At 38.5% G+C, this 21,943-nt stretch overlaps 1 pseudogene; it reads left to right on the forward strand.

Moving 5' to 3' along the window:
• Positions 1 to 830: 830 nt before the first annotated feature.
• Positions 831 to 3,781, forward strand: LOC117990287 (carboxylic ester hydrolase-like; annotated as a pseudogene).
• The last annotated feature ends 18,162 nt before the right edge of the window (positions 3,782 to 21,943 follow it).

Below are 21,943 nucleotides of genomic sequence, written 5' to 3' on the forward strand. Positions count from 1 at the left end.
TTCTTAACCGACTTAAAAAAAGCAAGGTCTGGAATTCAAGGCGTTATGATTTTATTCATTCAAGATGTTTTCCTTAAATCTTATAAATTGCGTTTTTGGTCTAAACTGTTTTTGTTTCTAGGGAAATACTTTTGTAAGCTATTATAATAACTAGCTTACTCCCGCGACTTCGTCCACGTGAACTACTTCTTCTTCCCCATATTTCTAACTTCATGGTCATATTTTACCCTCTTAGGGGTAGAATTTTCAAAAATTCCTTTCTAGTGGATGTCTCCGTCATAATAGCTATCTGCATGCCAAATTTCAGCCCGATCCGTCCAGTACTTTGAGCTGTGCGTTGACAGATCAGTCAGTCAGTTAGTCAGTCATTCCTCTGGTAGGTAAAAAGTAATAACATAACTCTGTGATATTAGTATGATTATGAGACTACGGTGCAATCCAATCCTTTTTAAATCCTTTGCCTTCATCCATCCGCTTTCCGTCACCTTCTTCAGGCCATCGCCGTCATCAGTCCAGCGGGCTGGACGTCGATCTATAATGCGCTAACAGCAGTAAGGATACAACAGTAGATACTGACAACGGTACCCTAAAAATATTTTTCCGTTTATCAAGAGGCAAAAAAACTGATCTGAATCCAAGTAAGTACCTACTATTAAGATAAGATGATCTTTCTGAGAACAATCTATATGTCAGGTTTTCAATACTTGATCGATAAGATACCCACTGCATTGGAGAACGTTGTACCTATGTCCTAATCATTTAGTTATTGTCCAAGAATCATGGCGTTCAAAGTGCTCTTAGGGGGATTTCTTGTCCTAACTTGTGGTGTGATGTGTCAAAAGGAGGATATTTTGGAACCTAAAGTCAAAATATCACAAGGGACCGTTGTAGGATCTACTACTGAGGATGGCTACTATGAATTTTATGGTATTCCATACGCTGATTCTACATCAGGTGCCAATAGATTTCAGGTAGATATTGTACACGACTTCAATAACTAGCTTCCATTAATGATAGCTTGTATCTATTCATCCATTTTTAGGGTTCCGTACCTCAAAAGGAAAAAAGGAACCCTTATAGGATCACTTCGTTGTCTGTCCGTCTGTCTGTCCGTCTGTCCGTCTGCCCGTCTGTCCGTCTGTCTGTCTATCTGTCTGTCTGTTTGTCTGTCTGGCTGTCTGTCTGTCTGTCTGTCTGTCTGTCTGTCTGTCTGTCTGTCTGTCTGTCTGTCTGTCGTGTCTGTCAAGAAAACCTATAGAGTACTTCCCGTATACCTAGAATCATGTAGGTTGGTAGGTCTTATAGCTTGAGTAAAGGAAAAAATCCGAAAACCGTGAATTTATAGTTACATCACAAAAAAAAAAAATTAAAATGTGTTCATGAACAAATATTGGTATTTTCATCTTTTAAAGTAAGATTACTATACCAAGTGGGGTACATCATAATATGAACAAGCTTTACTTGTAGGTACATTCTGAAACAGATTTTATTTATTTTTATGCATAATACTTTTTGATTTATCGTGCAGAATGTCAAAAAAATACGACTGTAGTACGGAACACTTGATGCGCGAGTCTGACTCACACTTGGCCGATTATTTACTGTTTTTACCATTGCATGACCACGGCAAATGATATAAATGAGTATAATGGTATAAGCCATGTATAAGCAGTGTGTATTGTAATTTTTATTATTAACTAGCTGATGCCCGCGACTTCGTCCGCGTGGAATTAGGTTTTTAAAAATCCCGTGGGAACTCTTTGAGTTTCCGGGATAAAAAGTAGCCTATGTCACTCTCCGGGTCTTTATCTATACCCATGCAAAAAATCACGTCAATCCGTTGCACCGTTGCGACGTGATTGAAGGACAAACCAACAAACCAATAAACCAACAAACAAACACACTTTCGCATTTATATAAGGGTACTGATTAAAAATTGCAATCTTTTAAGGTAACATGGAAATTATCCGATTATCCGATATTAGACCAAACACTAGTTTATAGTATCGTTTGTATGTTGTTAGCTAAATAAAACAGTATAAGGTAGGTACTTTATTTATTTAATATTGATTATGCACATATATTTATAGGCCCCCTCACCTCCACCAACATTTCGTAATGATTTCTTATCAAATAGAAAAAACGTTAAGTGCATTAAAGCTGTGGGTACAGGCTATGAAGGAACCGAAGACTGTCTTGTTTTTGACATTATTACACCAACACTGGATAGGACGAGGCGTTTGCCTGTTATGGTATGGATAAAAGGCACAGAATTCGATGCAAGAACTGATCTGGACCAATCTTTAAGATTTATACAGAAGGATGTTGTAGTTGCACGCCTAAATTACAGAGAATCGATTCTAGGATTTCTATGTTTAGGTACTAAAAGCGCTCCCGGTAATGCTGGACTTAAGGACATAATTGCTGGATTAAAATTGATTCAAAAAGAAGTTTCTGTATTTGGTGGAGATCCCAATAACATTATACTAGTAGGACATGGTAGTGGTGCTGCTGCAGTCGATTGACTGACTGATTTTATTTCACTCTCCCCAATGGCAGAAGGTTTAGTGCACAAAGTAATAAGCCAAAGTGGAACCGCACTGTCTCCTTGGGCTGTAACGCGTGATAATTTGCGATATGCCATACAAGTTGCAGAAGCTCTTGGCCATACAGTGACCAGTATAGATACACTGTCAGAAATTTTAACACGATCAAGTACAGCAGCATTGATGGCTGCTATAAGCGAACTTGAACTTACAGACAATTCACTTGCATTTGCTCCATGTATAGAAAAAGAAATAGAAAATGAAGAAGCTTTCATGTTAAAGACACCGTATGAAATAATCAAAGCAGGAGAACAAATCAAAATTCCTTTCATGACAGGATTCGTAGATTATGAAGGTACGATTCGAGCCAACGAGGGTGTAAATGATGATTGGCTAGAAAGAATGCAGAATAATTTTATAGAGTTCTTACAATCTGACTTAGATTTTTCATCGTCTGAAGAAAAACAAAAAACTTCGGAAGAAATTAAATCTTTTTATTTCGGAAATGGTACAATTGATGAAACTCAAGTAAATAATTTTCTAAAGTATAATGGTGATACCATGATATTAGTATCTGCTATAAGAGAAGCTCGTATGCGAGCAGAGACATCAAACTCACCCGTGTATTTATATCAATTTTCTTATAGAGGAAAACGTAGTGAAGAAGTACTTAGTAGGCCAATACAAGTAGAAAGAGCGGGTCATACAGAAGAATTGGTGTATATGTTCACCAACGAAGATAACTTAACTGATTTAGATCTAACTATTGGAGACATTCTAATTGAAAGATGGACAAACTTTGCAAAAACTGGGTTGGTATTGTCAATGCATTTGTTTTGATTTTGTACATTACAATGTAAATGTACACATACTAATAAATTCTAACGCATTTTTATTTTTACAGACAGCCAACAAGTGAAACATCTACAGAAACATGGCTGCCGTATTATAATTCTACTCTAAGTTATTATCTGAGGATAATAGATGATGAAGAATTAGTTGAAAGTGGAAATTCTAATTTAGATTTTAACATAATGGACCCTCAGCCAGAAACTGTAGCATTTTGGGATATAATTTATTCTGAGTATTTTGCTGATGCTCAGAGCTCCTTCAGTCTAGAAGACAGGAATGAAGATGAACCAGGTTCTGCCTCTACCGCAGTAGGATATACATTTGTTATTATCTCCCTTTTTGCAGTTTTAGACAAAATTCACACCACACAATTACTTTCATAGGAACTTACTTGATAGATGTTTTGGCTATCGCTTAAGTTCTGTTATTGTATGTTATGTAACAACAGCAAAGGTCAAGGCAAATTGACGTGAATGTCTGTAAAATATTACAATAAGCATAGCTTCGAATCTGCGTCAGTATGTTTTGACCCTAATTACGTGTGTTGTTGTAAGCTTACTTGGATTTTTTAGGAAATCCAAATTAAGTTTTGATATTTTACGAGTCATAATATTTAATGTTATTTTTAATTACTGTGTTTAGTAGGTAGGTACTATAAGTATAAGAACAAATAATTACTATAATTCATCATCGTTACTATAATCACCCCATCACCGGCTCACTACTGAGCATACGTCTCCTTTCAAAATGAGAAAGGAATCCAAATTATAATAAATAGATATTACTAAAATGTTGTCTTTCATTTCTTACAAATCATTTTCAAAGTATTTTTTTTTTAAATACCTACCAACATCTCAATCTTTTATCTGTTTAGGGTTTATCAATTGAGACCGGACGAACATTCCTGTTTATCGTTAAATCTATGACATTTTTATCATTGTCATATACGTTGTTTTGATGTTTAGCTATCACGCTTCTTGCACCTAACTCATGCATGTGTAATTAATTAACTCAATGTAACATAATATAACACAACTAAAACTTGCCTTTGACTTTGACACTGACGCGTGGCAATTGAAACTCAAGCAAAGTCGCAGGCAAAACCTACTTATTAATAAGAATATTCATTAGACAGGCACGCGTTCTTCAGAGTTCCCGGAGCTTCTGAATATGTGCTGAGGAGGGCCACCGAGGGGGTTTTATTGGGTAGAAATCCCACATAATCGGGTAGGTATCTTAAGATTTCCCCTTGAAAAAAAAACAAAAAGGAATATTTACTTACCAGAGACGCCGCACCACGCCGATGTTGAACGTAAAGCACTTATAGGGGAAGCCGTAAAAACTGCATGCTTGCAGATTTAATACTCTGTAGTGCTGCAGCTGTGGCAGATGTAAACATACAATTAAACTATATGGTGTAGGTACATTTCTCGTAATTGTATTTTGTATTAAAATTATATTTTTGTGAGCTATAAAAATTTATACAAACTATTGACTGAATGGTCCATAATCCTAGTGCCGCCAGACCTTAAGGTACTTGCACCCAATAAGGGCTACCTTTATCAAGTAAAATTTATAAATTTTAATTAGTAATAAATTTTACTATTACTGCTTGGTATATAAATTATTACAATTATTCTTAAAAAAAAAATTTGCCGACGGTATACTTTTATTACGGCTGACGTCACGCCGATGTAAGTGAGACATGGTTCCAGCGCAATAGCAATTTGCGGGACTAATACTATCAAGATAGTGGCGCCCAAGCGAGATGGCTCGGTTGCATTTTGTCTATGAGTGGTATAGAACATTGCACACGAAACTATATTAAAAAAAATTATATCAAGTAAGAGTTTTTTACAGTGGTCCTTATTGAATGCAAGTACCTTACTTATTTTCTGAGAAACAAAATGTGGTGGATAGAATAGGTAACGTTAAGTAGTTTTAGTGTGTACCTACTTTTAACATATGCACATTTGCTAACTTGTGTTGGCGGTCTATTTAAAGCCCCGCAAATTGCTATTGCGCTGGAACCATGTCTCATTAACATCGAAATGAAGTCATTTGACGTATATTTAAGTAAAAAATTTTTACGAGACATTTCACCGCGATTAATAGCCTCAACTGGTGACAGAAGGGCTGGCTCATTTTTTGCGCAGCGGATCAGCCTGGCTGTCCAGCGCGGAAATGCAGCCAGTATTCTTGGCACCATTCCACGCGGTCATGATTTATATAGTAATTAGATAAGGCTAGCTTTAAGTTTTATTGTATTAAAAAAAAAAAAAAAATTTAAGTAAAAATATACCATCATCTCTAGTGTGGACGTCACTAAAATGGCGGCCACACGCATTAGCAATTTGCGGGACTTACGTAAAAATATACACAAACCTACAAACACCCACCCACTTTTCCCACTTTTCTTAAAGTCTGAGTGCTATGTCACGATGATGATGATGATGAGATCTTATAATCAAATCATTATTATTTTATAGTTTAGTCAGCATTAGTCATTGACTTATAAGTAGGTATGCAGTACACATGCACGGTGCATTTGGCTGAAATTGCCTTGCACACGTGCTGCCCACGATTTTTAACGTTACCTACTCTTTTGTGTGGCGATATAGTCATATGGACACACCCTAATATTTCTTCCTTTCTTAGGTAAGTAGGTATACTTCGTTGCTTATTCCTAAGTTTGCTTAAAAAATTTAAAACCAGAAACCTTCTTGGAGGAACGCATAAGTGACGCAATTTTAAGGGCGCTTTAGAGCTTCTTGAGTTATCATGATTTCATTGTCCGTTCGCGGTAACAAGGTCGTATGCGCCGCGTAAAGTTAACCATTTTGAATCACCTACCAATCACAAACGTGAACTATGTTTTCGAATAAAAAATTTAATGTTTATAAAAATATTTTCGAATGTTTTTTTGAAAACATGATTGTGTTTGGTTGGTGCCTCAAAATGGTTAACGCCTACTGTAATTTTCGTCTCTGTAGAGAGCAGTATTTTATTATTCGGATACAAGTCAGCCCTTTACTGCAATCTCACCTGGTGGTATATGTGTCAGTGATGGTGCAATCTAAGATGGATGCGGGCTAACTTAGAAGGGTATAGCAGTTTTTATAAAACCCACACCCCTTAGATTTCATATGGTTAGGTATGGCGTTTGACAGCTCAATATAGCCGCTGCACGATTGCGGTGGATGACAGCTACAATGTCACGATCGCAATCACCTATGATTGGTTGACGCTCGCTCACTATTGGCCAATGAATTGCTGCAACAAGAATAGCACAAATTCAGCCAATCACAACAATTGAGATTGTAAAAATGATTGATGCAGGTTTTACGAAATCGCTCTACCGGTTCCACACTCCACAGATACTACCTCCATGGCCGGTTTACTTAAGCACCACTTGCCGGGATAAATTGGCAGTGTGGATCCCCATTGCTAAGGAATATAAGCCAAAAGTCAGCTAAAGCCAAGATGGCAGGCCCCAGCCGGTTATATACCCGGCTAAAATAACGACACCTGGGTACAAAGATGCCCTGCGCCCCACCCGGGTAAGGAGGCCATGCCTCGAGGCCCGCAACCCCCGGCTTGGCCGTTCCGGCCAAACCGAGAAGACCCGCACTACTAAGGAATATTTTACAAAGATATGTCCACTTATGGCTAACGTTGCGCAGCGCCGCCCGTGCCGCAGCCGTCTCTCGCGGGCCATGTGGCCACATCCTGCGCCCCTCGTTCAGGTTACACTGACGGATATATGCTACATAATTACTATAAACTATAAAATCTTGTACTTTATAACGAAATCTTGAACTTTTATATAAGAAATAATTACCAATAGACATTATCACCCTACATCCGTACAGGTTGAGTTTATTTGAATAAAAAATGGTTCTATTTCAGCAAAATCTTTATTGTTTTTTTAATATTACAGCCAGAGAAACAGACAACGAAGTGATCCTACGAGGGTTCCTTTTTTCCTTTTGAGTTACAAAACCCTAAAAACGAGAAATTGACTGACTCAATTCGTACCTACCTTTAGCTCAAGCTACTGGGATTTTACATGTACCTACCTAGGTAGGTTCTCTTTGAAACTTCAAACTAAGAAAACATTTTCAGAAATTCCACCCACGCGACGCCAGGGCTTTCAGCTGTCTAAAATGATTAATGATATAATTGTAATTAACTAATCGTAAAGAATCGTATGGTTTGTCGTAAATCCAAACCGGCCAACGAAAAAAAAAAAAACATTTATTTGCAAGAACTTTTTTTTTAACTAACTTTTTAAGAGAAATATCCAATGAAGTTATTATCAAAAGACGAAATTATAAGCCTTATACAGCTTGCAATCAATAAAATGTCACAACATATTAAATGAATACAATACAATTACAATTAGGTAGATGTCAGTAATTAAATTAATTGTAGAATGATTAAAACAAAAAATAAAAATAAAAATAAAAACTTAAGTATCCTTACTTACTACTCCTACAGAAATTTTATGCATTCTAAAACGTTCACCTAAGAAAATAATAAAGAGACTGTACTTAATATTTTTTCAGGCAAGTCAATCAACAAATCGATTAGACGGCGAGGTGACAAAAACGCATAATATTTTTTACTACACAAAGAATAGTGCCTTCTAACGATCTGTTAATGATCGTAGAATAGAGTTTACGATTTTACACTGAAGCCGTGTTTATATACCTATACCTACGACTTCGAAAGTTTTTTTTTTAAATCTTTTATTAACAGGCTTTTACATAACTTCGTAAGTTGAAAATACTAATTATTAGTTCATGACCACAATTTAATTTTTTTTTGTGTGATCTAACCCTAAATTCACGGTTTTCAGATTTTTCCCCAAATGTCAGCTATAAGATCTACCTACCTGCCAAATTTCATGATTCTAGGTCCACGGGAAGTACCCTGTAGGTTTCTTGACAGACAGACAGACAGACAGATAGACAACAAAGTGATCCTATAAGGGTTCCGTTTTTCCTTTTGAGGTACGGAACCCTAAAAATTCAAAAATTCCACCCAAACGAAACTGGGGCATCAGCAAGTCGATCAAACAAAATAACAACATTAAGGTCATATGTACCGTGGTCCCACTGGTATTGGTTAACAACTCATCAATACAATATTCAGTAGCAAAACCATATTTACATGTAGATGGGAAATTATTCTCATATAACACGTCGTATTCTCAGTCGATCCACGCAAGTTCAACTTTTAATATTACATATTGTTCTATATTTACTAAAAAACTAATAAAAATAAACGAATAAACACATCACTACCGATATTATAAATGCGGAAGTGTGTTTGTTGTTGGTTTATTGGTTTGTCCTTCAATCACGTCCCAAAGAAGCGACGGATCGACGTGATTTTTTGCATGGGTAGGTATAGTTAAAGACCTGGAGAGTGACATAGGCTTCGTTTTATCCAGAAAAATCAAAGAGAATTTTTAAAAACCTTTTTTTTTTTAATAGATATAGCGAGCAAGCGAGCAGGCGGGTTACCTGATGTTAAGTGATTACCGCCGCCCATGAACATTTGCAGCACCAGAGGAGCCGCCGATGCGTTGCCGGCCTTTTAGGAATTTGTTGGTCCGCCCCTTGAATAACCCCATGTTATAATCTAGTGGGAACACCGCCGATGGGAGTTGGTTCCACAGTTTGCACGTGCGTGGAAAGAAGGATCTGACGCAGCGGACGGTCGAAGTGCACCAGACACCCAGATGGTGAGGGTGAAATTCCTTACGGTGGCGCGCGGTGCGGTTGTAGAAAAAAGAGGGTGGAATGAGGTCAAAAAGCTCTTCAGAGCACTTCCCATTATACAGGCGATAGAACACGCATAGAGAGCTAACGTCTCTGCGGTGCTCCAGGCTTTCCAACGAGCCGGTTAGTTTGGGATCGTCCACAAGTCGAACAGCCCGCCTTTGGATCCGATCAAATGGAAGGAGTTGGTACTGGGGTGCTCCAGCCCAAAGGTGGGAGCAGTACTCCATGTGAGGGCGGAATAAATCCACGCGGACGATATCGCCGGCATCAGCTAGTTAATAATATTAATAATGATTTTGAAGTAGGTAACCAATTAGTGTTAATATCAATAATCGTACAAATATTAGCAAAAAGTGGCCAAAATAAAATAGATATTTGGCTATCCAAAACCACCAATCCCATATAATTATCATATTTTGATCACTTTCCTGAATAATTATCACGTTTAAATAAGGTTAATATAACTTTTGTTACCTAAGTACTGAAGTTGTTGAAACGTGCCACATATTGTAGGTACCTACTTATTTAGCGGAACTAAATCGATAGAACAATTTATAGTTCAGTCTAGTTCACAAATATGGAGAACTCGCGATCCTTGACCGAATCTCTGAATATCCTGTAACGAAAATATCGCGATCAAAATATATCTACGAGTAAAATTAACCTAATCGGACTTTTCACTTTCGTGGGATAAAGAATAGAACTAAAAGTCCGGGACATTTTTAAATCGACGCTTTTACAACTGGGAAGATGCAACTACTAGAAAGACTACATTATTATGATAGAAAATAGTTTTGATGAAAACTAGACCAACTAAATTAATACAAGAAACTACATAGAAAAGTATTTGATTCGATTGAATAATACTAATACTAATTAGAAAGTACAAAGTACTTAGCTGAATAACACTAAGTAACCAAAATATTTTTAGTTAATTTGGTACATTTTGCAAAAAGTATAATCGGGTAAGCATTAAAATTTTATTTAAACGGCGATTGTATTTTCTCATACCTAGAGAATTTGTGGATTTTTTTAAACTCGATAAAAATTCTTATTGGTCTTACGAAATTTTACATTTTAAAAGGTCTTCTTTTTTATTAGTAGATATGACTGTAATCGTGATTTTTTTTTCGTCTTGTCTATCCTTCAAGTCTTTATCTTCAGAAATTTTGTCGAGTATACAGACCAACTAGATTAATTCATGAATTAATGTTTAAAAAATCCGATAATTAAGTATTATAATGGATTTTGCCATGACGATTTCGTATTGGTTTTATACCACCTTGTTCTGGTTAGGTCGTGTATTTACCTAGGTACCTAGATAGCTACATCTTGATTTTTCATCCCTCTTGTCTAGCCTTCAAGCTGTCATCCTCAGAAAAATGTTCAAAGCATCCAGACCGCTGAATTATAGAGTTGGATGTTCGACATGCTTTTAGATAAATGAACGGTTTGTCTGTTCGAACACTTCTGGAGCTTAAGCCGTCTTAGCTAGCGCGATACGGTAGCTGAGTAATTGGTACTATATCGGTAGTCGGGACCTACTCTAGCGATTTTGAATCAATGATGTGAGGGATTATGTGAACCTGTGTAGTGTAGCATTTGGATGATATGATTTTAGGTCAATATTTTCTGGTATTACTTATGGATTGTGAAGTTGTTTTCGATGTTGGGGGTACTTACTTCACTCCGGTAGGTTTCGTAACTTTTTGTGGTTGAGAGTTACTTTTAACCATGATTACTTACTAAAAACAATACGCATCTCCTGAAGATGCTTCGGTGTTAGAGTGAAACGTACCTTGAGTGTATTTATAAGATTTCTGAGGTCTGAATAAGATTATTTTCAAGGATAAAACTTGATCTTTGAAGAACCATAAACACAGAATCAAAGCTTCAGTAACGTATTTGAAGTCCTTCTAGGAATCATAAATTACTGCAGTTTTACCTACCATAATAATATTTCTTATTAATGATTTTATTGAAACGTTCCTTTAAGGTCTTTACTTATAATAATATAAAGGCAACGGACTGAGGTTTTCTGGCCTCTTATTATTGAAAGTGACAGCAGAAAAGCAGCAATTTCTATAACGATCACAAACTGAGTCTATTATTTTCTATAGGTAGGTATTATATTACTCAGTCAATTTAAATCAATTATGTAGGTACTAGGCATCTACGAGTATTTATTGCCGTTTCAAAAGCATTTTGTAAAAGTTTATTTGAATAAAAAACCGGTCAAGTGCGAGTAAGGCTCGCGCAACGAGGGTTCCGTACAAAAGTCCTATTTTTTCGACATTTTGCACGATAATTCAAAATCTATGATGCTTAAAAATAAATAAAAATCTGCTTTAGAATCCACAGATAACGCCCTTTCATATAATACCCCACTTGATATAGTTATCTTACTTCAAATATTCAAAATACTAATTTTAGTTCATGATCACAACTTAATTTTTTTTGTGTCATTTAACCACAAATTAACGATTTCAGATTTTTCCCCTAATGTGAGCTATAACATCTACCTACCTGCCAAATTTCATGATTCTAGGTCAACGGGAAGTACCCTGTAGGTTTCTTGACAGACAGACAGACAGACAGACAGACAACAAAGTGATCCTATAAGGATTCCGTTTTTCCTTTTGAGGTACGGAACCCTAAAAATGGCCAAGTGCAAGTCAGAATCGCGTACCGACAGTTCCGTGCTCGGGTATTTTTTCGACATTGTGCACGATACCTAAATCAAAAACTGCTATGCATAAAAATAAATAAAAAACTGTTTAAGAATACACGGGTAAAGCTCTTTCAGTAGTAGAACCCTCGGTGCGCGAGTCTGACTCGCACTTGGCCGGTTTTTTTGAGTTTATAAAATAGCGCTTGGCTGTAATCAGACCTGCTGGCAAGTGATGATGCAGCCTTAGATTTATAATAACAATAATAATAATAGGAGCGCGCAGGCTTAGAAGATATTCACCCTTGTCTTCAAGGTTACTATATTAAAAGTGGAGTGGAAAACTAATGCTGGAAGGACGTTCCATGTCCTAGCGGCTCAAATTAGAAACGATGAAGAAAATCGTTTCGCACGTGTCCGTGGAATTTTGATTACGTACAGTGCAGACCTTGACGATGCCTTGCGGTAAGGAAGGTGAAGGAGGAACAATATCACAAAGTTCTTGCACACACTCTCTGAAATAAATCATGTAGAATATTCATAGACAGGCAACTTTGCGCCGATGCAATGTTCCAAACTTTGAAGTTTAGATATTTTTTTTAAATGTATGTAAGTTTTAAATTTATGGAAAAAAAATACCAGTTCTTCGCTTCCAATGAGTCTCTAGTCATATCCAAAAGTCTGACAAAAGTGAAAGAAGAAAGAAAAAAAACGTTTATTTATCAATGTGCTACCTAAGAGTTAGTTGTTTCGGCGCTTCCTCCACTTGAGCATAAGCCTTTTGGCTTCAAGTAGAACTCAGAACCGCCGGAATAAACTGTGTCATGTGTGCTTTAATTCATATTTGGTATTATATAACAATTTAGGTAATAATCCAGGAATTTCATCAAGTAGGTAGGTAAGTAAGTACAATCTTAGTAAGCACGAGTGAGTTTGGTGTTACGACAAACGCCTCACGTGTGCGAGGGGCATGTGATTCGCCTACCTACGACTTGCGTCCACGTGGATGACTTGTAGGTAATTAACTAGTAGAGCAAATGATCTTCGTTCGTTTGCAAATGATTAGACATTAAGAAAATTGAATAAATTTTTATATAGTACTAGCGACCCGCCCCGGCTTCGCATGGGTGCAATGTAGATACTAATGTGGTGTCATTGAGGTGTCATTGCCTCGGAAACTCTCAAATGAGAGGATTTTTTTCCCAACTAATTCACATTATTTCAATTTCTCTAGGGATCTCTAATTTTTTGAGAATTAAACTATAGCTATAAACACTCTATCTAATGGTGAAAACCGCATTAAAATACGTTGCGTAGTTTAAAAGATCTACGCGTTCATACATACATACATACATACAGACAGCGCAAAGCGACTTTATTTTGTACTATGTAGAGATGGTATACTTATAACATTGTAAATTGAAAAATTAAAAAGAGCAACTGCCGAGTTCCTACCGAGAAGAACCAGCAAGAATGCAAAACGGCATTCCGATTTCCGAACCAGTGGTAAATTAAAAATACCCGACGATTCAAAAGCACTTGTAAAAAGTTTCCTTGAATAAAACATATTCTGTTCTATTCTATTCTATTAAAATTTATAAAAGGAAAAGGCAGGGAAAAGTTGACTGAATATCTATCAACGCAAAGCTCAAACTACTAGATGGATCGGGATGAAATTTGGCATGCGGATAGCTATTATAACGTAAATGGGCATCTACTCGCGACGCAGGGTCTGGGAAACTGCGAGCCGTGCGCTGTGGCATACTGTGAGGTGGACTAAGGTTGGGAGAGAAGTGGCTCCAGATCATCTTCTGACGATTCCTGCAGATCTTCGTCGCTGTCACCGTCACCGTAGTCCAGGCATGTGAAACATATCTGTCCTGATACAAGAATGATGGCTATGTCTTGGTATTAGAAAGCGGCTTTCAGGCTGAGGGCAGTATCCATCCATTGTCATGATTGAAACTACATACTTATACTTATATATTTTTATTCATCGATGTGACAGCCAACAGGAACTCCGCTTTATTTACCAGTGCGACAAGGCTCTCTTGGCACTTGAATGACATTGACAGGGGGCGCTGTTGGAGGACAAAGGCTTAGAATATTCAAACAAGAACAAAGGGGACGGTAAAGTTAGTTCCGATGTTCGCCACGCGCCATGATAGCCTTGTCGCACTGTAGTTTAATTTTGAGATTGGGTATAACGGAATTAGCCACATTATAGTGTAGGTAGGTACCTAACCCTACCTATTTATGATAAAAAACATTTATTTAAAGTAGTTCATTGTATTCCTAGTGCAATGAAAACACTAAGATCAAAATGCACTACCAAAAATACACCTTGTCCTAGATTTCGCCGGTGTTGCAGGTAGAGTTATTTAAGGCATATCAGACGCTGTAACATCGGATGTCGCTCAATTTTCATTAATAAACTACCGGGTTGAGCGGTTTTCTGTGTTGCACTGTCCAGAAATAATTTCTCGCTGCACTTCCCTATCATTGCTTCCGTTTTAAACTGTTAAAACGGCTGAATAGTTTTGCATTCGTTTTCACATACCTAGAGCCTGTGAGGACCATACCTTCGTTATTTTATAAAAGCTGAAAGTTTAGTCGTAAAACCGATAGACGTTGATTGGGGTACTAAGGTACTGGAATGGCGACCTCACACCGGAAGGCGCAGCGTTGGAAGACCCTCCACTAGGTGGACAGACGACATCAGACGAGTCGGACAGAGCAGCTGGATTCAGGCGGTGCAAGACCGTGGTGCTTGGAAGTCCCTATAGGACACGTCTTGTGTCCAGCCTGCAGAGTGGACGTCTATTGATGATGATGATGATGAATGTTTTTCTGCGTATTATCCCAAACATATTGAAGTTTAAGGGTGTCTGTCAGGGAGTTGGCACGATACTTAAGTGTCTGGCAAAGCATGACGTGATTTTTAATACTATTTCGAAGAAAATATAAAAAAATTAGCCTTTATACTTTTACGAAAGATTTAATATATTGTCTTTGTTACCTGTTATCTGCCAAATAAATCATGATCCAACTTCATAGTCCCTAATCGTTTCTCTTAGTGTTGGGGGACAATGCCCATAGAAACTTTCAGCTTTTACAAAATAACGAAGGTCGCCTCTCGGGCTCTTAGTCCGTAATGGTTTTCGTGGTTGAAAGTTGTATATTGGGAAAGTTGATTATTTGTTTCGTTAATTAATGGCTTTTAGTAATAGAGTGGCTGTTACTATTTCCTAAGTTGAAAAGCATTTTCATTTTGTGTTTTTGTTTTGTTCAATTTATTTTCTTTATCACAAACACCTAGCATGTAACTTTTAAACTATAAACAAGCTAACTTCATTCGTAAAATTTCGAAAGAAACTTCTCAAACTAGCCAACTTTTTCCGTAAAAGTTTTACGTTAACAAAATGACTCCACGTAACACGTTCAGGAGTTCATATTATTCCCCTCCATCTTACAACACGACGGTCCCCACTCCCCCCTCCCTAGCCGCGCTCCGTCCCTCTTCCGTTCTTTACGCGTTTCAGCCGCATCCGGCGCGACACCTGCGCGTGCGCCGTTCTGTCACGCATAGTCTACGAGCCGGTTGAAAGCTATATGATAGAGTTTAGACATTAGATTTCTAAAGAACTTCATATACCTACCTATAGATTCATCATCATCATCATCATCATCATCATCATCATCATCATCATCATCGTAATGATCAACCCATCGGCCCACTACTGTGCTCGAGTCTCCTCTCAGAATAGGAAGTCTGCCACGCTGGCTCAGGGTGGATTCTTTGAGAACATTAGAGAGCTCTCAGGCATGCAGGACATAAGAAATGGACTGCAAGTACGTACACTACAATAAATAGGTAGGTAAGCACTTGCAGCCATCATTAGCATTTTATTTCATTCGTATTTTAATAATGTCATTATATTTTAGTTATTGTTTTTATATAAAGTTTATATATACAGGTTTATAATACCGAAATAACGTGGATTTATATTTTTTGTACTTACTAAGGTTATAAAAAATATTGTGGACTTAACTAAGGTACAAACTTTGTTCTAGTGACATGTAATTGATACATTTTATACAATCATTCTAAATTTTACTAAAATAAAAACTCTATCCAGTCATTCCAGTGTTTTCAGCATTATATCATAATATCTTTTATTTTAGTTTTTATTTAAAGTTACTTTAACATAAATTGTATTTAGTATTTCTTACAGACATCTTTAATACTTACTTACAAACATTTTAATAGTAACTTTTTCGTCTTCATCAGTAGTGTATTTTTATAGTAGTTAGGTGTAGTACGCGACAGGTCGAGATGACAATCGGGGCATGAGGTGGGGAGGGTGGGGAACTCCGCACACCCAGCATCGCGTTAGCGCGGGGGCTGTGCGGTGTGCGGGGCTTCCCCTCCCCGATTGCCATCTTGACCTGTCGCGTACTTATAGGTACGTATTCGACCCGGAGGAAATCCGACGGTTGTCTCTAAGACTACCTTGAGTTATAGCTTTTTAATTTTCTCCAACGGCTCTCTATAATGATCTTTTTTATTTTTCACTGTTGATGTGCGTGATGTATGGTAGTATAATAAGTTTGGGTGTTTATGGTTCACTATAAAAATGTTATGGCTGTTTTTAGTTACGAAATAAGTAAACATGTTAAACACTGGCGCCTAACAAACAACAAATAACAATAATCTAAAAAAATCTCCCACCTTTTACCGCCATGCGATTAGTTTGTTGTGGGCTCTTCTCAGACCTGGGCCCGTTTGGAACCCTCGTAGCTTTAGTTTTACTTATGTTCGCGTAAAAATTATCACCACTATATCATCATCTTACAAATGCAACAACCGACCATCAAAAAGTGTAATTTTTAACCTATTTTGAATAAAACATTTGGCTTTGACTTTGTTATTGTTATTGGAATTTCCACAAATCTTTACTCTGAAATTCTTTTCTTCGTCAGAGCATGTTCCAGATATTGTTAAGGGTGTTTATTAAAACAGTCTTGATTAACTAGACTTGGTGCTATATTGACTAGACACGTAAAACTTTTGAGAAAAATCTTTTTCCTACAAGGCATCAAAACATCAAAAGAACTAGACTTTCCCATTTACAATTTTGTAAAGTTCATTGTTTGTAAGCAATATTACAACCACAGAATTATAAATAACCTAATAGAAATAGTATTACGTAACACACGTAGGTACAGGTGGATCAGAAATAATTTGCAAGCAAACCTCTATCAAGACAATGTGAATGTATAGTCCGTGACAAGTTGAGATAGCAATCGGGGTATGAGGCGGGGGACGCCCCGCACACTTGCACCTCACCTGCACCGGGTTAGCGCTTAGTTAGCGGCCATCTCAACCTTTCGCGTACTATAAATGCGTCAGTTTCTACGATGGAATTAAGAAGTCTACCTTCTTCAATCTTCGTCTAAATACTAGTACCTACTTGAAATTTCTTTGGTTTTTACAGTAATAAGGCCTGATAGGTAAATAAAATTAATTGATACGCCTTCACTAAACATCTACGTGGCAAGAAGTTCACGGTCCTTTACCAATTCCATCATCGTCATCGTCATCAACCGATAAACGTCCACGCTGCACATGTCGCGCGACGCGATCTTGCACCGCCTGTTTTCATTGGCGCGTTGCGACTTGTTTGATGTCGTCTTGCTAACTAGTAGGGGATCAGCCAATACTGCGCTTCCCATTTCTGCTACTTCTATCATCGTCGTCGTCATCAACCAATAGAGCCTCGATAGCTCAACGTTTAAAGGAGTGGACTGAAAACCGAAAGGTCACCGGTTCAAAAACCCTGCACCCGTTGCACTATTGTCGTACCTACTCCTAGCACAAGCTTAACGCTTAATTGAAGGGAAAAGGGGAAAGGGGAATATTAGTCAACATGATAAACTTGACTAATATTGTTTAAAAAAATCTGCATCAAGCGACTCGTTTGATGTCTTCCGTCCACCTAGTATAGCCAACGCTGCACTTTCTTCCTATCACTTCTTTCCTTATTCTGAATACTGTGATCACAACTGACGCGGTGTCCTGCATAACGCGGTGTCCTGCGTGAGCGACGAATAGGTACTATGCGACGCGACGCTGCGAACGCGACGCACGCGATCAACTCAACGGCATACCGTGCTTGCGGCCTATATGGCAGTCTGCGGCGGCGGAGACGCAGACTGCCATATACGCATTACGTCGCGTCGTCGTGTCGCGTCGCGTCGCGTCGTATTCGTCGCTCACGCAGGACACCGCGTGAGACAAAATCACACGCTACAGAAACTCCAGCTCACTAAACCTTTGTACACAAGTGACTCTCTATGCAACTGTTCATAAACCAACTCCATTGCTGTTGCATATATAATTCAGGCCCGGATAAGTGGCAGAGCCATCCGCCTACTCGGTCCATATATTATTCAACCCCCGACTTGACACGTCGACGCCTGACGTCCCCCTCACTCCCCCACTCGTAGGGGTGGGATGTCAGTTCCGCTCCCAATTATGCAAGCTGAAATGTCACAGCCACTTAGCGAATGACCCTTAGACCTATTGGCCTTTTATTTTAGTGTTTTGTGGATTCGGGTTAGGATTGCGCCGGTTGACAGGCAAGGTCGATGTAATGGCCCTGGACTCTTTTACTTTTAGGGTTCTGTACCCGAAGGGTGCCAATAGGGCCCTATTACTGAGCCTTCAATGTCCGTCCGTCCGTCCGTCTGTGTGTCTGTCTGTCAGCGGGTTGTATCTCATGAATTGGAATAGGCAGAGTGCGTGTATTTCTGAGTTCCTTTTTTTTTATAAACCGATTTTGATGTTTGATAAAGTAACGGCTTGCATCTCGGAGATGGACATATTAAGATGTTTTCATCCCGAAAAATCAAAGAATTCCCACTGGAATTTTAAAAACTTATACCTACCCACGGTAATGAAGTTGCGGGCATCGCTAGTTTATTATATTTACAAGTGTGTAAAGTCACTTCAGGAATAAGTACAAAAAGTAGTACTGGCACGCAACAATAAATTTAATTTCATTTCATTCTGCTCAATAAATTATTTTCCTGTTTGAAAAAAAGTTCGCAAAAACACGCAATCAAAACTAAAACATTTATTTGAATAAAAAAATTATGCCAAATCTAGGTCATTCAAAGTAAACTGTGCAATAATAAATTGCGTAGGTACTTTCCTTCATAACTTGTAGGTATTGAATTCGCAGTCATTGAGTTAATTATTATAACCGATGGGAAAGGCAGGATAATTGATAATTATACACCTTTGTGTTATCGTCTATATTAACAACTAACTGATGCCCGCGACTTTAGGTTTAAAAAATCCCGTGGGAACTCTTTAATTTATCACGATAAAAATTATCATACGTCACTCTCCAGGTCTTAAACTATACCCATGCAAAAAATCACGTCGGTCCATTTTGCTCCGTTGCGACGTGATTGAAGGACAAACCAACAAACCATATTTATAATATGGGTAGTGATTACAAGCCTTTGTGTTGTTTTGTGCTTTAAGCTGTTTGTGATAATTATTTACAATGTACTGTATTTTATAATAGAAGGTAAGAAACGGGAAAATAGACTATCGATAAATAAATAATTACAATTAAAGTAGAGAGAGAGCCAGCGCGTGCCAGACCTTTGTTATTTTATAAGTCTCTCTGCATATTGTCCCCAACACTGGGAGGAACATTTGTTTGGATGTTTGTTTGGATCACGAGGGCTTTAATAGGTAATAAAGGTGTACGAAATCTTACGTCAAAGTATTAAGTCTAGTTATTTTATATTTTTTTCGGAACAGTATCAGAAATCACGTCATGCATTTCCAGACACTTAGCATCGTGGCAACCCCCTGCCCTTTAAAAACCCTTAAACTTTAAAAACTTTTTTTATAAAATAACGAAGGTCTGGCGCACGCTGGCTCTTAGTCCAAAGCATTTGTCTTCGAAATAACTGTGTTTGATAAAAACGAAAACATATTTTTAGGGTTCCGTACCCAAAGGCTTTGATCATCAAGCACTAAGGAAGTTTGGACCAAAGCTTCCCGAATGTTGTCCAGCCGATTTGAATTCGCCGCCTAACATACTCTAAATCTGCTGAGGGCATTGAGCATTGCTTGAAGGCCCCCAGACTGGCCACCATAGCCTAACCCTTTCTCATTCTGAGAGGACAAGAGTAGCGGGTTGGCGATGGGTTGATGCAAACTAATTTTCTCTCGTACTTTGCAAATATACCACAAACTTGACACTAAGGACTGATTTAATCAAGCACAAAGGGAGAAAATTAATTTTCTCTTGTAATTCAATAAAAGGAAGTCTGAAAGGAAGGTGTGGGATGATCAATCGCACTCACCGTGAAAATAATTGTTAATTTTCTTGTAATAGGGACCTTCTATCACTATACAATATTATAAATGCAAAAGTGTGTTTGTTTGTTGGTTTGGCCTTCAATCTAGAGCAACGGAGCAACGGATCGAGGTAATTTTTTTGCATGGCTGTTAGACCTGGGAAGTGATAGACACCAGGTTGACATGGCAATCGGGGTGGGGACAACTCCCCGCACTGCCCCCACGCTAACCCAGTGCGGGATAGCGCGGGTGACGTGCGGATGTGCGGGGCGTCGTTCCATCTTATAACCCGATTGCCATTCTCGACCTGTCGCGTACTATACTTTTCACTCCGGGAAATTTATTGTCGTGGTCATTTTTATTTTTATTGTAACCAAAAGCTTTACTGCATAATTGGCACGCTGTGAAATCGTAACAAAAAGGACTCTCCTTTGTCCCCTCACTTCATAATATCACATAATATCTCTCCAAGCTGAAATTCATTCGTGGAGGACGGATGCAGGGTTTTCTACGGTGGGGCGCTGATCAACGCCCCGATCCGTACATCCAGTAGTACTGGGTACTGGGACTCCGGGGTTGCAAGCGTTTGGAGTGTGGTTCTGGCTGATGATCCGGAGAAGATGGCAGCTTACTGTGGCACAAGTTGTCGTGCCTACATGCAAGGTGCATGAGGCCAGGGGAGAACATCCACCAGGATGAGCCCAATGGGCGTCGCGCAAGAGAGGTATACCGACGCACGTTCTTTAGAGATCCCGGATCCTCTTAAAATGCGCTGAGCATGGCCATCGAGGGATTTTTAGTGGGTAGAAATTCCACATAACCCAATCTGTCCCCAAAGAAATCGAGTATCCTTAGATTTCGCTCCGTCAAAAAAAAGTCACCCGGACGAAGTAGCGAACAAAAGCTAGTCCTGTAATCAAATAGGTAACAGACTTACTATTTAGAAATTAATAGGCACACTGTGAAATCGTAACAAAAAGGACTCTACTTAGAGACATTGTCTTTGTCGCCTCACTTCATAATCTATATGTATAAAAGGAAAAGGTGACTGACTGACTGACTGACTGATCTATCAACGCACAGCTCAAACTACTGGACGGATCGGGCTGAAATTTGGCATGCAGATAGCTATTATGACGTAGGCATCCGCTAAGAAAGGATTTTTGAAAATTCAACTCCTAAGGGGGTGAAATAGGAATTTGAAAATTTGTAGTCCACGCGGACGATGTCGCGAGCATAAGCTAGTATCACATAATACCTCTCTGAGCTGAAATTCATTCGTGGAGGACGGATGCAGGGGATTCTACGGTGTGGCGCCGACGGGTCAATGACCGGCGGATTTCACCGGCTGGCATCGTTTCCTGTCACAATTAGTTCTTTTTTGTTCACTTCAACGGTGTGTCGGCTTTCGGCAGCAGGGATGACGGAAATGTAACGTAACGATATTATGAGGTCGCAGGGTTATTGACGAAGTTTAGTTTTGAAAGACTAAAAAAAACTTGATCTTAGTCGAGATCGGGTTCGATTCCTGGTAGAGGAAATTTGGAATTGTGAAATTTCTAAATTTTCTCTGGTCTGGTCTGGTGGGAGGCTTTGGCCGTGGATAGTTACCACCTTAACGGTAAATTCAATCCTCGGCCCGCACCCGCACTTCTACCTAACTTTTTAAACATAAGCCTTTTTAGTAAATAAGCCTTAA

Source organism: Maniola hyperantus, chromosome 2, assembly GCF_902806685.2.
Source record: "Maniola hyperantus chromosome 2, iAphHyp1.2, whole genome shotgun sequence".
NCBI lineage: Eukaryota > Metazoa > Arthropoda > Insecta > Lepidoptera > Nymphalidae > Maniola > Maniola hyperantus.